An 18296-nucleotide genomic window follows, 5' to 3' on the forward strand; every position below is an offset into this window, starting at 1 on the left:
CTTGGCCACAGGAACTGTACAGAAATGTGTGGATCTCTGCCAAACCACAGGGAGCACTCTTCATTCTGGTCAGTTAGGAGCCAGACCACACTAACCAGTCGAACATTGGTTTGCATGATGCTCTGGAGTTTAGTTTAATGACTGGCAGACCCCTTCATGCCATTTTGCTTGACTTTCACCTACTAGAAATGCCTTAATATTGCCCAACCCAAAATGGCATCGGACAAACTTTGAGTAGTATTTGGCCAGGAGACATTATGTGAAATTAATGCTTTTTAGCCCTCTTTTAGCACCCATGAGAAGTGGGTGACCAGGTTCAGTTTTGTCCCCATTGTGTCCGACGTAACATCCTATTGGCATGTTATCTATTTTTTCCCCCTCTCTCTAGGAACCATAAAGTCTGGCACATTTGTCACTGTAATCAAGGCCTGAGTGCTACTACCGATTTCCTAAAACATGAGAGAAGCAATCTGTACTTACAAAACTATGATTGAAGGACATGCTGTGAAGCAAATAATCACCAATTTGACATCTTCACATGACAGATAGTCATTAAAAGAAATCTTACCGACATTTTAAGGAGAATTATCAGCCATGGCTCAGTAGTCACTGAAAAATGGGGACCAGAAGCAACTGCGAGGACAAATTGATAGAAATGAGGGTCACATTTGAAACAAAATACCAATATTCATTAACAAAATTCAAATACAAAAGTGATTCAAACCTATTTATTGTGAAATGCTTAGGAACACATTAGTGTGTTCAGCTATACTTAATTTACAAAACGAAAGGAATTCTCAAAGCTTGGTGTCATGGCAACTTTTTTTTCATGTAAAATTGAGGCAGCAAATATTCCTTAAGTGTTCTTAAGAAGATGATCTTATTTATATTTCATGAGGTGAAAGTTAACACACAAATTACAGTAGGCTAATGGTTTAAGTGCATGTTACCTGCACAATTAAAACATGGAATAATTTTAACTTAAAGACAGATTGCTTTACATTAAATAAATTGTGGGGCAGTTTTTGTTCTTGCTTTTCAGTAGCTCCTCAGTAGAACTCCAATGGATGAGGCAGGAAAATCAGGCACAGAGACATTCTAAACAAAGCTAATTCAAGCAATCACCCTGGCTTTTAGCCAGGGAATCTCTCAGATAATTTGATCATAAAAATCATCTAAGCTAAAGCCCATAAAGCAACTAAAGCCGCAAAAGATGACGCACAATGACAGCAGAAAGGGTTGTGTTTGATTTGTCATATGTATTAGTATACAGTGAAAAGTATTGTTTCTTGCGCGCTATACAGACAAAGCATACCGTTCACAGAGAAGGAAAGGATAGAGTGCAGAACCTTTTTTATTCATTCATGGGACATGGGCGTCGCTGGCTGGCCAGCATTTATTGCCCTAATTGAGAGTCTACCACATTGGTGTGGCTCTGGAGTCACAACTAGGCCAGACCAGGTAAGGACGGCAGATTTCCTTCATAAAGGACATGTGTGAATCAGATGGGATTTTCCAAAAATCAACAATGGTTTCATGGTCATCAGTAGATTCCTAATTCCAGATAAATATTTTTTTAATTAAATTCAAATTCCACCATCTGCCGTGGCGGGATTCAAACTCGGGTCCCCAGAACATTAGCTGAGTTTCTGGATTAATAGCTGAGCGATAATACCACTCAGCCATCACCTCCCCCTGGTTTATTCTACAGACAGATCGAAGATTTGTTAAATGAATATCTATTCATTTTCAGAGTAGTGAAAGCAGACAAAATACTTACTGGATTTAATTTAAAACAAATTATGGAGGAACTAAACTGAACAAATCTCCAAGAACTGATAGTTTTAGGTTTCAAAAGTAACAGGTGGGGCAATCGCAAAGCCGTGAATCATAATTTTCCCAAATTCTCCAGGTTTGAAAATTGTGCCTCTGAGTTGAAAAATTGAAAAGGTCACTCCACTATATTTGGCAGCACTGAGAGAAAGCACAAAGTTACAACCTGCCGACTTGATGTCAATTGCGATAAGGATACTGAAGTCTACATCAGAGGCAGGGCAACTGGGAACTTGAACAAGTATGATCAAAGAAAGTGAACATGGGTTTGTGAAGGGAAGGTCATGTCTGACTAAATTAGCTGAAGTTTCTGAGAAGATTGCTAACATGGTGAATAGGGGAGAGTCTGTGGATATTGGTAGAGTCTCTGATCTCATCATAGTTTCTAAATCAGTGAAGTGGTGGCATAGTGGTATTGTCTCCGGACTAGTAATCCAGAAACCCAGGGTAATGCTCTGGGGACTGAATTCAATAAAAATATGGAATTAAATGTCTAATAATAAGAGCAAATTGTCACAAAAACCCATCTGGATCACTAATGCCTTTTAGGGAAGGAAATCTGCTGTCCTTACCTGGTCTGGCCTACATGTGACTCCAGACCCACAGCAATGTGGTTGACTCTTAAATGCCCTTGGTGATGGACAATAAATGCTGGCCCAGCCAGCAATGCCCACATCCCGTGTACGAATAAATAAAAAAAAGAAATACGTTTAACAAAAAAAAAAGCTATTTCTCATACTTAGGAATGATCCTGAAAAATTGTATTTTGCATTCCCTCAGCCCAGTGTCAGAAAGCTCTTAAAATTGACAGTAATGACGTGGAGAATCCATTTGTCGCATTAAAATTGCAGCGACTGAGCAAATGCAGCTTTAAATTATTTCCAGGATGTGAGGGATTATCCTGCAGTTGCTATTAGTGTAATGTTCATTTTTCAGTATAATTGCTGCTCTTAATGCTTTGGCTTCCACGTTGAACACTAAACGGCAATCTGTTCACAGCATATTCAGGCCCTTGCATAACCACCCAGCACACAATAAAGCACTTAATTTACAGGACACATGCGCATGCAGAAAGCCAATCTAGATGTTTTATGACCGCCATAGGAAAGCAGTGGACTGCTGAAAGTTTTACTTGAGAAGTGATTAGCACTTACAGTGAAACGTAGTCTTCTCACCATCCTGGTTCACAATATTGTACTGTCACTTTAAATACAATTTTATCAGCGGGATGAATCAGCACACAAGTGGCGCAGTTATATGTGACACATTTTTATTCAAACAAATGAAGCTGTACTTCAGTCAAGCATAACCCTCCTTGACAAGGAATAATTATTTGTATACTTGAGCACATAATTGAAGCTGACACTTCAGTTCAGTATTAAATGAGTGTTATATTGTCAGATCTTGGTGCTCCAGGTGTCAGGTGGACACGAAGCATCCCGTGGAACTATCTGAATAAGAGCAGCAGATTCTTCTGGTGGCTTCATCAATATCTATCACTTGAACACTATTACCAATGTAGACAAAGGTGTCTTTATGTGAGACCTTGATGAGTTTGAATAGGCTGTTGTGTTCAATTACAAAGCAAGATGAACTGCAACTCAATAGATTCATTGATATTAAAGCACTTGAGGACCTGTGGACGTGAAGGATGCCATATAAATGCAAGTTCTCTTTTGTTTCTTTCCAAGTAAGGTTCCATATGGGTGGCATGGTGTCACGGTGGTTAGCACTGCTGCCTCTCAGCGCCAGAGACCCGGGTTCAATTCCAGCCTCGGGTGGAGTTTGCACGTTCTCCCTGTGTCTGCGTGGGTTTCCTCCAGGTACTCTGGTTTCCTCCCACACTCCAAAGATGTGTGGGTTAAGTTGATTGGCCATGCTAAATTGCTCCTTAGTGTCAGGGGGATTAGCTGGGTAAGTAGGTGAGGTTATGGGGATAGAGCCTGTGTGGAATTGTTGTCGGTGCAGACTCGATGGGCTGAATGGCCTCCTTCAGCACTGTAGGAATTCTATGATATCATTTTGCACAAATTTGACAAAATCCATTTCCCATCTTTCCTCCCACCTGACCTCATGACATGAATTTAAATTGGCAACATGGCCAATCACCTGGCCTGAAATCCATTGGCGTCATTTTTTTGAAAGTGAGTGATTATCTACCTCTACTTTTAACGTATTGCATCACTATTTTGTCTCCCATGTACATTTTCGCCATTTGGGAAAAGCCTTTATTGATGAACTGGTGGGTGACATGTAGAAAATCCCATGGATTGGGATGTTTCTTCTGTTGAAGTCAGTACAACATTAAGCTTCTTTGAAAGAGGATTCTTGCAGGCCTTTGCGGGGAAAACACTTCGCAGAATCACAGGATTGTTGCGGAAGGAACTTATTCAGTCCATCGTGTCTGCACCAACTTTCCAAATGAACAATTCACCCAGTGCCATTTTGTCACCTTCTTCCTGCTTGGATAGCAACAGAAGATAACTCCTTCAAGTTAATTGGTAAAACCATCCTAGTTCCTTTTAATTCTGAGTGCAACCCTTTGAGGGTCTCTGCCTGAATTTCTACCTTCCAGCCAACTGCACTACATTACTACTGATCATTGTACTTTTTTTCCCTCTTTCTTTCAACTTCGTGATACCGATTTTGCAATGAATGCAAGATTGGTATATGTCATAAGGCCATGTCAGTAAAGGGGAGGATTATCCTTGCTCATTTCTGTGGGAGAGGATTCCCTTTTTTACTTCCATATGTTCTTTGTGTATGGAAAATTAATACGTGCCTCTGAAAGCATGATGTACAGTGATTGGTGTTCTTCTGAGGCAGCATCCATCAGTGCACTGGGTCATATATTGTCATATCTTATTATGTCTGCATTCTCATCTTCCTCTGAGAATAAGAGTCTCTTTCTGCATTATCCATTTACCAAACAAAAGGTATGTTCATCTTTATCTACGGATGCAGACATGCAGGTAAAGAGCATCATAGAATCATAAAATCCCTACAGTGCAGAAGGTGGCCATTTGGCCCATCAAGGCTTCATCGACCAGCCCCTAATCCAGAAGCCGCATATATTTACCCTGTTAGTCCCCCAACACTACGTAGCAATTGAGCATGGCCAATCAACCTAACCGGCACATCTTTGGACTGTGGGAGGAAACCGGAGCACCCGGAGGAAACCCACGCAGACACGAGGAGAATGTGCAAACTCCACACAGACAGTGACCCGAGCCAGGAATCAAACCCAGGTCCCTGGCGCTATGAGTCAGCAGTGCTAACCACTGTGCCACCGTGCTCCATGCAGTACCCCGCATGCAACCTGAACTGCTCAACATCCCTTCACTGGTCTTTCAGGGTGAGAGGATTCACATTGGGATAATCATTGAGGTCAGTAATGTTGTTGGAGGGAGTACAAATAATTTACAAAAGTTGGCACAATTGCTCAAGAGACGACAGAGAGAAAGGAAAATAAAAGAGGAAAAAGGCTGCGGTATAATTACATGTTGATGATAAAACCATTCAACCAAATTCAATTTTTCCTTCCCAGGAATTCCCGAAAGTCTCCCCATTGTTGATTCAAATTGTTTCCTAATTGTTCCAGAGTTTTAGACCTCAGTCCTTTTCATTGGCTGACCTGAGTGAAGAAAATCTTCATGATGCCAAGACAAACCTCCTTTGTCCTCTCAATTTAATTTCAAAAATGGTTTGGACTTGCCAACCTTTCTGTGGCCTTCCTGTATTAACTACCATCTCGCAACCCATGCCACCAATGACATTGTACTGCTAACTACCTCAGCAGAGAAGCTACAAGAGTCGGTGGATTGTCCTGACCAAGTTAACCAGAAACACATGGCCGGAATTCTCCAGCCGTTCTGCCGGCAGGATTTCCTGGCAGTGCACCCCCTCCCTTGGGTTTCCTGGCAGTGTGGGGTGGCATCAATTGGAAATCCCATTGACAGAGAATCTCGCCACCAGCGAACAGGACACCACCTCCCGCTGCCGAGAAACATGCGGCTGGGAGGCCGGAGAAATCTCTTGACCAATGTTCGCAAGATGTGGCTGGGTGGAAAGACCTACAAGATTCTGATTAATCAAATACAGATACCTTCTGCCATCTTGGGTCACTCTTCACAGAAGAAGCAGTCTGTCAAAGAAACTTGGTAAGAAGTCTCACAACACCAGGTTAAAGTCCAACAGGTTTATTTGGTAGCAAAAGCCACTAGCTTTCGGAGCGCTCACTACTCCTTCATCAGGTGAGTGAGAGTTCTGTTCATAAACAGGGCATATAAAGACACAAACTCAATTTACAAAATAATGGTTGGAATGCAAGTCTTTACAGGTAATCAAGTCTTAAAGGTACAGACAATATGAGTGGAGAGAGGGTTAAGCACAGGTTGAAGAGATGTGTATTGTCTCCAGTCAGGACAGTTAGTGAGATTTTGCAAGCCCAGGCAAGTCGTGGGGGTTACAGATAGTGTGACATGAACCCAAGATCCCGGTTGAGGCCGTCCTCATGTGTGCAGAACGTGGCTATCAGTCTCTGCTCAGCGACTCTGCGTTGTCATGTGTTGTGAAGGCCATCTTGGAGAACGCTTACCTGAAGATCAGAGGCCGAATGCCAGTGACCACTGAAGTGTTCCCCAACAGGAAGAGAACACTCTTGCCTGGCGATTGTCGAGCAGTGTTCATTCATCCATTGTCGTAGCGTCTGCATGGTCTCCCCAATGTACCATGCCTCGGGACATCCTTTCCTGCAGCGTATCAGGTAGACAATGTTGGCCGAGTTGCAAGAGTATGTACCGTGTACCTGGTAGATGGTGTTCTCACGTGAGATGATGGCATCCATGTCGATGATTCGGCATGTCTTGCAGAGGTTGCTGTGGCAGGGTTGTGTGGTGTCATTGTCACTGTACTCCTGAAGGCTGGGTAGTTTGCTACGGACAATGGTCTGTTTGAGGTTGTGCGGTTGTTTGAAGGCAAGAAGTGGGGGTGTGGGGATGGCCTTGGCGAGATGTTCGTCTTCATCAATGACATGTTGAAGGCTCCGGAGAAGATGTCGTAGATTGTCCGCTCCAGGGATGTACTGGACGACAAAGGGTACTCTGTCCGCTGTGTCCCGTTGTTTGTCTTCTGAGGAGGTCGGTGCGATTTTTCGCTGTGGCGCGTCGGAACTGTCGATCGATGAGTCGAGCGACTTATCCTGTTCTTATGAGGGCATCTTTCAGCGTCTGGAGGTGTCTGTTGCGATCCTCCTCATCCGAGCAGATCCTGTGTATACGGAGGGCTTGTCCGTAGGGGATGGCCTCTTTAACGTGTTTAGGGTGGAAACTGCCGGCTCCAAGTGGAGAGGATCTCCAAGAAGATCGCGCATATCGACACAGACATCAAGTTTCTACAAACAGAACTCCCACTTACCTGAAAAAGGAGCAGCGCTCCGAAAGCTAGTGGCTTTTGCTACCAAATAAACCTGTTGGACTTTAGCCTGGTGTTGTGAGACTTCTTACTGTGTTTACCCTAGTCCAATGCCAGCATCTCCACATCAAAGAAACTTGGGCCAGACTTTAACAAGGGTCATGGTATTGAATGGACCTACCGTATATTAAGCTGAATCTGTAATACTACATTCAGCACCCTCTCCTTTCCTTCTCCCCTATGTACTCTATGAACGGTATGCTTTGTCTGTATAGCGCACAAGAAACAATACTTTTCGCTGTATTCCAATGCATGTGACAATAATAAATCAACTCAAAGGGTATATGGAGTAGCCACAGCATTTCAATAATGAAAAGACTCAGATGGATGTTATTTGCATCATGGACAGTCAGGCAGACAAACAAGTGGGTTCTTGAGAAAGCTGGTGTTGAGGAACTTATCTGATGAAGTGAAATCAAGGAAGCTCTCATACTTTGGACATGTGATACAAACAAGAGGGGAGTATTTGGAAAAAGAGGTAATGCAAGACAAAACACCAAGAAAATGTGTACAAGGATCACCCAAAATGGCAATATGGACTGACCTCTCTATGGGACAAGCAGTGAGGGCAGCAGACAGAATAAATCAATGGAGAAAGATTGTTCATAATGCGACCAACCCTTGGAACGAGGAGAGATGAAAGACACGAGAAGAGAAGCAACCCTGGACATGGGAAGGATATAGATCTGATGTTTGGGATGTTAGAACAGCAGGAAATAGCATGTGAGGTGGAGCTGACACATGTTTCAATGATGGTGCTGCCTGTTTGAGGTGGGAACTACCACTGTTGCTGATCTCAACCCTAGAAAGTTTTTTGTAAAGCTTTGATTATTCATCAACTATTCACAATGAATTGGACTGTCTGGAAGAAAGTTCTATTCCATTGAGTCCGTGGATATCCAGTTTTCAAAGGCTGGAATTCTCTTGCCATTCATGCCGGTGGGATTCTCTGGTCCTGTTTCCCAGCAACATGGGTAACTTGGATGGAAATTCCCATTGACAGCAGCAGGACCAGAAGATCCCGCCACCAGCAGGTGGCACACCACCTCCCATTGCCGAGAAAAACACTGAGGGGAGGGCAGAGAATCTCCCCATAAATGTCTTTCAGGTGTCATTTGTGACATGCAAGCTCCTCGAGTGTATCTTATCCAGTCCTGATTCAGCAACACCTATCCAATACCCGCTCCTTTTCAAGTTTAAATCTATCTAGTGCCTGAATACCTCTTTTGTCATGGCTTAGGTAGCATCTTCCTTTGTAAAGTATTCATTTAGTACCCTCTATCTCCATGTGTAAACCTCCTTTTTGATCCCTCATCATAGAATCCCTGCAGTGCAGAAGGAGGCCATTTGGCCCATCGAGTCTGCATTGACCACAATCCCACCCAGGCCCTATTCCCGTAACTCCACATATTTACCCTGCTAATCCCCCTGACACTAGAGTCAATTTAGCATGGCTAATCACCCTAACCCACAAATCTTTGGACTGTGGGAGGAAACCCACGCAGACACAAGGAAAACAGGCAAACTCCACAGTCACCCGAGGCCGGAATTGAACCCGGGTCCCCAGTGCTGTGAGGCAGCTGTACTAACCACCGTGCCACCCTAATAGGCCATACTCCACCTGTTACCACCCTTTTACTATTTTTAAGTTCTCGATATTATTTGATCTTAAGTTCTAATCATGCTCATTTGAGACTCACCATTTAGACAACAGGAAACAGTTTGGTGAAGGAACTCAGCAAGTCTTTAAGTTGGAGATTTATATCTATTAACACACGACAGCTCTTGCTTTCTGGTTTCAGCCTTGATGCTGATGACTACTCATTCTCTATAACACTTACTTCCCACAGGACAGCAGATACTACAAATTAACTTCAGTTCTAAGTGAAAGCTTCTTCCTATTAAACTCATTCCAAGCTACAACCCATCGTGTGACCAATGATGTTATTGCATTCTAATTGGCCTAAATGAGGTGAGACTAATTTTTAATTGGCTTAAGGGATGTGTGATCAATGTTTGATTGGTCTAGGTGGGCATGATCAGTTTCTAATTGGTTTCTCGAGGGTGATGGTCATCTATTGATGTCATTCCCCATAGTCCCCTGACTGGTGTCAATTACTTGTGGGACCATCCCGCTCATTAAAGTTTGTTTGTTGCCTTACTTCTTACGCAGATAAAGAGTGTTTATGATATTTCCCACTCTCATTAGTTCAGGATGGGGAAAATATGCTGTCATGCCCCATAATTGATACCTTGAGCTCATCATCTCAAAACCTTATTTAATTGGTATAAAATCAAACTCCTATCAGTGACTCGATGTTTTGGACAGGTTATTTGAGAGTTTCTGTTACTTCTCTCTGGTTATTTGAAATGAGTTACTTTCCCTTTAAAATAAAGAATAGAGCAGGAAGGGTTGATGATAATCTTAACTAGTAAAGAAGTTGATAAAGTACTAATACAGTGTATATAATGTTATCGAAAGAATGTAAGTGAGAATAGTTTTCACATCTGCTTTTACTTGAGATAAGCATGCAATGTCTCAGAACATGGTCTAGATGTCTATTGATTTATAGGACTTCATTAAAACAGGCGTGTTCTTGCTGAGACAAGGCAACTGCTTTGCTGTAGTTTTTTTTGTCGTATCTGTCCGTACTTGGTAGAAGTCAATTAAACTAACGGAATAGTTCTGCAGAACTTAAAGTTACAAAAATTACACAAAAGTCTACATAACATACATATCATTGTTTGAAAATGATTGGTGTGGTAAATATAACAACACATTCAACTAACATATTAAAAGTTAAAAGAACTGCAAAGTTACAGAAGCTAATTAATAAAGTTTATTTATTAGTCACAAATAAGGCTTACATTAACACTGCAATGAAGTTACTGTGCAATTCCCTTAGTCGCCACAGTTCGGCGCCTGTTTGGGTCAATGTACCTAACCAGCACTTTTTTCAGATTGTGGGAGGAAACCGGAGCACCCGGAGGAAACCCCCACAGACATGAGGAGAATGTGCAAACTCCACACAGACAGTGACTAAACTTTGAAAATCATAGTGTGAAATGAATCGAACCCTGGTCCTGGTGCTGTGAAGCAGCAGTGCTAACCACTGTGCTACCGTGCCGCCTACTTTCTAAATTATTCTGAAACATTCTAAACTTTGAAAATCATGGTGTGAAATGAAGTGATTTTCTTCATGTTAAACTGCACTAATTTAATGCACAAGGCTGGATGTTTGAATATTTTTCTTTGCACAATCGGGCTTTGAATTTAGAGAATTGATTATTTTAATTGTGAGGGAGGTGGATTGTTCCACACTGGTAATTGTTCAACCTCCACTGCCTTAACACTGCATGTGTTATTTCTCCCTTATCGATTTTGAATGTGATGTGAAGACCAAGCCTTGCGATGTGCTTGTGTCCCAGAATTCAGCATGAGGTCAGATTGGCCTGAAATTCTTCAACGGTGTGTAAACTAAACTAAAAATCTTTGCTTCTCTTGTTTGCATCTTCACCTCTCATCTGAATCTTTTGTTTCAGCTTTGTTTCCCATTGTATTTTCTACCTGACCCTAGTCAAAAGCACACTTTTCCATCTCTATCTAAATTTCTGTCTTTTTTGTCATCAGGGAGCTCTGAATTTGTTTACCCTACCTTTCCCGTTCAAGGGAATTTTAAAAATTCATTCATACTGCCCATTCCTGAGGGCATTTAAGGGTCAACCACGTTGTTGTGGACCTGGAGTCACATGTAGGCCAGACCAGGTAAGGATGGCAGATTTCCTTCCCTAAAGGACGTTATTTTTATTTTACAAGTAGGCTTACATTAATACTGCAATGAAGTTACTGTGAAAATCCTCTGTTTTCATAGGCACCTGTTCGGGTACTTTGAGGGAAAATTTAGCACACCTAACGAGCACATGTTTTGGATCATGAGAGGAAACCGGAGCACCCGGAGGAAACCCACGCAGACATGGGGAGAACATGCAGACTCCGCACAGACAGTGACCCAAGCCAGGAATTGAACCTGGGTCCCTGGCTCTGTGAGGCAGCAGTGTTAGTCACCATGCTGCCCGCATTAGTGAACCAGGTGGGTTTTTAGGACAAAAATCAACAGCGGTTCATCATTAGACTTTTAATTTCAGATCTTTATTGAATTCAAATTTTATCATTGGCCATGGTGAGAATCGAATGCGGGTGTGTGGATTACTAACCCAGAGGCAATACCACATGCCACTGCCTCTCCCACTGCAACTACAGTCAATATACCTTGACTGTACCCAAATCATCCCTTCTTTGAAGGTAACCCATTGATCTGCTTTTATCCTTCCAACCTTTGACTTCAGGTCTAGCAGCGCTCCTTCCACATTGGACTGGAAACATACTACTTAAGAAATGTTCCTGAACACATTTGAGGAACTCTTTCCCTCTCAGCCCTTTACAATACTACTATCCCAGTCTATATCCAAGTCCAAAGATGTGCGGGTTAGGTTGATTGGCCAGGTTTAAAAAAAAAACTACTATCCCAGTCTATATTCTAGTCCAAAGATGTGCGGGTTAGGTTGATTGGCCAGGTTTTTAAAAAAAAAATTGCCCCTTAGAGTCCTGAGATGCGTAGGTTAGAGGGATTAGTGGGTAAATATGTGGGGGTAGGGCCTGGGTGGGATTGTGGTCGGTGCAGACTCGATGGGCCGAATGGCCTCCTTCTGCACTGTAGGGTTTCTATGATTCTATGATTCTATATTTGGATAATTAAAGTCCCCCGTTATAAGTACTCTATAATTTTACACCTCTCTGTAATTTCTTTGCAAAGTTGTTCTTCTACATGCTTCCCACTAGTTGTGGCCTATAGACTACACCAAGTACCTTTATTGTTCCTGACCTCTAGCCAAATAGATTCTGTCCTTTATCCCTCTGGGACATCCTCTTTTCCCAGCACCCTTCTCCCTTTTCTTTCTTTCCTACCTTTCCTGAACACCTTGAACCTAGGGATATTTAATACCCAGTCCTGTCCTTATTTAGGCCAGGCCTCATATTTCCATAGGGCAATCTGTGCCTGAGCTTATAGAGTCATAGAGGTTTACAGCATGGAAACAGGCCCTTCAGCCCAACTTGTCCATGCCGCCCTTTTTTTTAAAACCACTAAGCTAGTCCCAATTGCCCGCATTTGGCCCATATCCCTCTATACCCATCTTACCCACGTAACTGTCTAAATGCTTTTTAAAAAACAAAATTGTATCTGCCTCTACTACTACCTCTGGCAGCTTGTTCCAGACACTCACCACCCTCAGGGTGAAAAAATTGCCCCTCTGGACGCTTTTGTATCTCTTCCTTCTCACCTTAAACCTATGCCCTCTAGTTTTAGACTCCCCTACCTTTGGGAAAAGATATTGACTATCCAGCTGATCTATGCCCCTCATTATTTTATAGACCTCTATAAGATCACACCTCAGCCTCCTACGCTCCAGAGAGAAAAGTCTCAGTCTATCCAGTCTCTCCTTATAACTCAAACCATTAAGTCCCGGTAGCATCCTAGTAAATCTCTTCTGCATTCTTTCTAGTTTAATAATATCCTTTCTATAATAGGGTGACCAGAACTGTACACAGTATTCCAAGTGTGGCCTTACCAATGTCTTGTACAACTTCAACAAGACGTCCCAACTTCTGTATTCAATGTCCTGACCAAGGAAACTAAGCATGCTGAATGCCTTCTTCACCACCCTGTCCACCTGTGACTCCACTTTCAAGGAGCAATAAACTTATACTCCTAGATCTCTTTGTTCCGTAACTCTCCCCAACGCCCCACCATTAACTGAGTAAGTCCTGCCGTGGTTCAATCTACCAAAATGCATCACCTCGCATTTATCTAAATTAAACTCCATCTGCCATTCGTCAGCCCACTAGCCCAATTGATCAAGATCCCATTGCAATTGGAGATAACCTTCTTCACTGTCCACTGTGCCATGGATCTGGGTGTCATTTGCAAATTTATTAACCATGCCTCCTATATTCTCATCCAAATCATTAAAATAAATGACAAATAACAGTGGACCCAGCACAGATCCCTGAGGCACATCACTGGTCACAGGCCTCCAGTTTGAAAAACAACCCTCTACAACCACCCTCTGCATTTTGTCATCAAGCCAATTTTGTATCCATTTAGCTACCTCACCCTGGATCCCATGAGATTTAACCTTATGCAACAGCCTACCATGCGGTACCTTGTCAAAGGCCTTGCTAAAGTCCATGGAGACAACATCAACTGCATTGCCCTCATCTACCTTCTTGGTTATCCCTTCAAAAAACTCAATCAAATTTGTGAGACATGATTTTCCACTCACAAAGCCATGATGACTGTCCCTAATCAGTCCTTGCGTCTCTAAATGTCTGTAGATCCTGTCTCTCAAAATACCTTCCAACAACTTACCCACCACAGATGTGAGGCTCACCGGCCTGTGGTTCCCAGGCTTTTCCCTTTTTAAACAAAGGCACAACATTTGCCACCCTCCAATCTTCAGGCACCTCACCTGTGACTATCGATTATTCAAATATCTCTACTAGGGGACCCACAATTTCCTCCCTAGCCTTCCACAATGTCCTGGGATGCACTTCATCAGGTCTCAGGGATTTATCTACCTTGATGCGCTTTAAGACTTCCAGCACCTCCTTCTCTGTAATATGTACACTCCTCAAGACATCACCATTTATTTCCCCAAGTTCCCTAACATCCATGCTTTTCTCAACAGTAAATATTGATGAGAAATATTCATTCAGGATCTCACCCATCTCTTGTGGATCCACACATAGATGACCTTGTTGATCCTTAAGAGGCTTTACTCTCTCCCTAGTTACTCTTTTGGTCTTTATGTACTTGTAGAAGCTCTTTGGATTCTCCTTTGCCTTACCTGCCATGACCTCTCCAAGTTCTTAGTCTCGCTGGGCACAGTAGGAAGTCTCACAACACCAGGTTAAAGTCCAACAGGCTTATTAGAAATCACGAGCTTCCGGAGTACTGCTCCTTTATCACTCACCTGTGTGCCCACTTACTGTGCCCACCCCAGTCCAACGCAGGCATCTCCACCTTAGGGTCTAGCTGAATTAAAATATTGATCCCAAACCATCACAAAAGGCAATGAATTGTAACAATATTCATGTATACTACAAATGGCATTTATTTCGGGCCTTCCAAAGGGCAATACATACACCATTTTTAAAAAGTGTTAACATAACACTGTTAAGTTACGAACACCATTCATCCTATTTGTACAATGAGATGGACATTACATGAGATATATTGGCTTGACTGCTTTAACGTGGCAGAAGTAACATCAGCTGTCAGAGCTATTCTATTTATGTTTAATATTATTTGTATTGCTGTTAATGACCTAAATATGAGGCTCTCAGTGCACTCAGAAAACCTGACTAAACTTCGAGTGTCACAATATTGGAAGACAAAAAGAGACCACTCTGTTATAAATTTCTTTGTAACTTGCTCTTCAGAGTCATTTATTTTCTTGTGTATACATGTTGAACGCTACAGATCAAATATTTAAATTCAGTTTGGGATTGACAACATGTAAAAGGTCAAAGATGGCACTTTAACATTCTAACAGAATGTCAGCCTTTGTCAGTTTTGTCCTTGTAATAAGTGCTTGAGACAGAGCCTCATTATAGAATTGTGGTGAAGGTGACCTGTTACTCAGTCTGAATATTGATCAGTTAGTCTACAACAGTTCTAAGCAGCATCAACATGCTTTAATGCCTTTATTACCAACTATTCCACTGCTCTCCTGGCTGGCCTCCCACCTTGAACCCTCTGTAAACGTAAGCTCATTCAGAACCTCTACTGCCCATATCCTAACCTGCACCAAGTTCTGTTCGCCCATCACCTCTGTGCTCACTACCCAAGTTGTCTCACTGTCCAGCAATGCCTTAATTTTAAGATTCATATTCAGGTCTTCAAATTCTTCCTTGAGCTTTCCTGGCCCTCCTCTCCCTACTTTTGTAACCTCCTCCAGCCCCACAACCTTCTTGAGGTCTCTGCGCTCCTCCAGTTCTGGGCCCTTGTGTATCCCTGATCATAGAATCCCTACAGAGCAGAAGGAGGCCATTCAGCCCATCGAGTCTACACTGACAACAATCCCACCGAGGCCTTATCCCCGTAACCCCACACATTTACCCCGCTAATCCCTCTTACCTACCCATTCCGGGACTCTAAGCGGCAATTTAGCATGGCCAATCAACGTAACCTGCACATCTTTGGACCGTGGGAGGAAACCAGAGCAGCCGGAGAGAACCCATACAGACACGGGGAGAATGTGCAGACTCTGCACAGACAGTGACCCAAACCGGGAATTGAACCCAAGGTCCCTGGCGCTGTGAGGCAGCAGTGCTAACCACTGTGCCACCGTGCTGTCCTCAACCATTGGGCTTTAGAATTCACTCTTAGAACTCCCTGCCTCTTCACCTCTCTTTAAGATGCTCCTTAAAACTGACCCCATTCATTAAGTTTTAGTCACCTGGCTCAGTGGCTCGGTTTCACATTTTGTTTGATAATTGCTCCGAATAAAGCACCTTAGGACATTTCACGATATTGTAGGTGCTCCATAAATGCTAATTTCTGTCGCTGCTCATCAATATTTAACCTGGAATATACAGTAAAATGTAAAATATATGCTTAAATATTTGCTTCTAAAGAGCCCTCAAACTGTAGTTTTCAGCCATAGAAACTATAGAAAACTTAAGAGCAGTTGGGTGATTTTAAAAGCGTAATATCTACTGCCTGTATTGAAATGACCTCAGTGCAACATATGTGTCCAGATTTTGAATTGCTTTGGGAAGTGATAAAGTAACAGTAACACTCAGAACACACTTCAATGTCAATTTGCAGTACATAATGTAATTGCAGGAATACTACATTTGTATCAGGAGCAACAGCTCACGGTATATCACATTGATGTGAGGACAATTCCATGGATGTAAAAATCAGACTCATAACACTGCTAGCACCAGTGTCACAAAAGCCAAAACTCATTAATGTCAGCCTGACTACTTGTACTCTATGCGGCATGCTAGAATTGTGAAGATGCTAGTGCCAATATAGCATGCATGTTTAACTGAGACATTAATCGAGAGGACAGACATGTGCAGGGGGTACAGGGAAATAGCAGGGACTGAGCCATGATGCTCATTTTGGACAGCTGGCACTGACACGATGGGCCAAATGGCCTCCTTCTGCACTGTAATGATTGTGGTGTGCTGGAAACGTGCAGAGTGAGCAGATTATGATGTCAAACCACAGGTCCTGTGAAGACGATGGCCTAGTGGTATTATTGCTGGATTATTAATCCAGAAACTCAGCTGATGTTCTGGAGACCCGGGTTCGAATCCCACCATGGCAGATGGTGGAATTTGAATTCAATAGAAAATATCTGGAATTAAGAATCTACTGATGAGCATGAAACCATTGTTGATTGTCGGAAAAACCCATCTCATTCACTAATGTCCTTTAGGGAAGGAAATCTGCCGTCCTTACTTGGTCTGGCCTCCATGTGACTCCAGAGCCACAGCAATGTGGTTGACTCTCAACTGCCCTCGGGCAACAAATGCTGGCCAGCCAGCGACGCCCATGTCCCACAAATGAATTTTTAAAATTGCCCACTCTCAAACGCTCCTGATTGAACATGAGTTCAAAGGCATGAGGAATACTCTCATCACCAGCACTATTTAAAGATATTGCTGTGGGACTTTCAGGTGAGGTGCTTATGATTTACTCTGCTGCTGCAGAGTGAGTGGAAGCACAATGCTGAATGTTATTGAAGAAGTTTTTGAAAAGCTTTTGGATTTGAAGGGAGATGGAGCAGAGTAAGCAGAAGCAAGATGCAGAGAAAGGGGGAAGAGGACTTTTGACAGTAGCCTGTATCTTGCAAAGGTATCCAGGAAGCACAGCTCCTACTTGGTGAAATACCAGACTGTGATGCTGAACTAGTGAGTGGTACACTCCAGTGAGTTGCAAACCCCACTTACTGCTGCAGGAAAAGACAAGGGCAGATGTGGGCGGCACGGTAGCACAGTGGTTAGCACTGCTGCTTCATAGCTCCAGGGACATGGGTTCGATTCCCGGCTTGGGTCACTGTCTGTGTGGAGTTTGCACATTCTCCTCGTGTCTGTGTGGGTTTCCTCCGGGTGCTCCGGTTTCCTCCCACAGTCCAAAGATGTGCGGGTTAGGTTGATTGGCCATGCTAAAATTGCCCCTTAGTGTCCTGGGATGCGGAGATTAGAGGGATTAGCGGGTAAAATATGTAGGGATATGGGGGTAGGGCCTGGGTGGGATTGTGGTCAGTGCAGACTCGATGGGCCAAATGGCCTCTTTCTGTACTGTAGGGTTTCTATGATTTCTATGATTTCTATGATTCTACTTCCAACTCAGCCAGTACCAGTGTCTGAGGCATATTTGAACAAGGAAGACTTGGGTGGATTAGCAAATTTGCTGATGACACCAAAGTCGGTGGTGTGGTAGACAGTGAGGAAGGGTGTCGTAGTTTGCAGGAAGACTTAGACAGGTTGCAAAGTTGGGCCGAGAGGTGGCGGATGGAGTTTAATGCGGAGAAGTGTGAGGTAATTCACTTTGGTAGGAATAACAGATGTGTTGAGTATAGGGCTAACGGGAGGACTTTGAATAGTGTGGAGGAGCAGAGGGATCTAGGTGTATGTGTGCATAGATCCCTGAAAGTTGGGAATCAAGTAGATAAGGTTGTTAAGAAGGCATATGGTGTCTTGGCGTTTATTGGTAGGGGGATTGAATTTAGGAGTCGTAGCGTTATGTTGCAACTGTACACAACTCTGGTGCGGCCGCACTTGGAGTACTGTGTGCAGTTCTGGTCCCCACATTACAGGAAGGATGTGGAGGCTTTGGAGAGGGTGCAGAGGAGGTTTACCAGGATGTTGCCTGGTATGGAGGGGAGATCCTATGAGGAGAGGCTGAGGGATT

Source organism: Mustelus asterias, chromosome 4 (assembly GCF_964213995.1).
Source record: "Mustelus asterias chromosome 4, sMusAst1.hap1.1, whole genome shotgun sequence".
Lineage (NCBI taxonomy): Eukaryota > Metazoa > Chordata > Chondrichthyes > Carcharhiniformes > Triakidae > Mustelus > Mustelus asterias.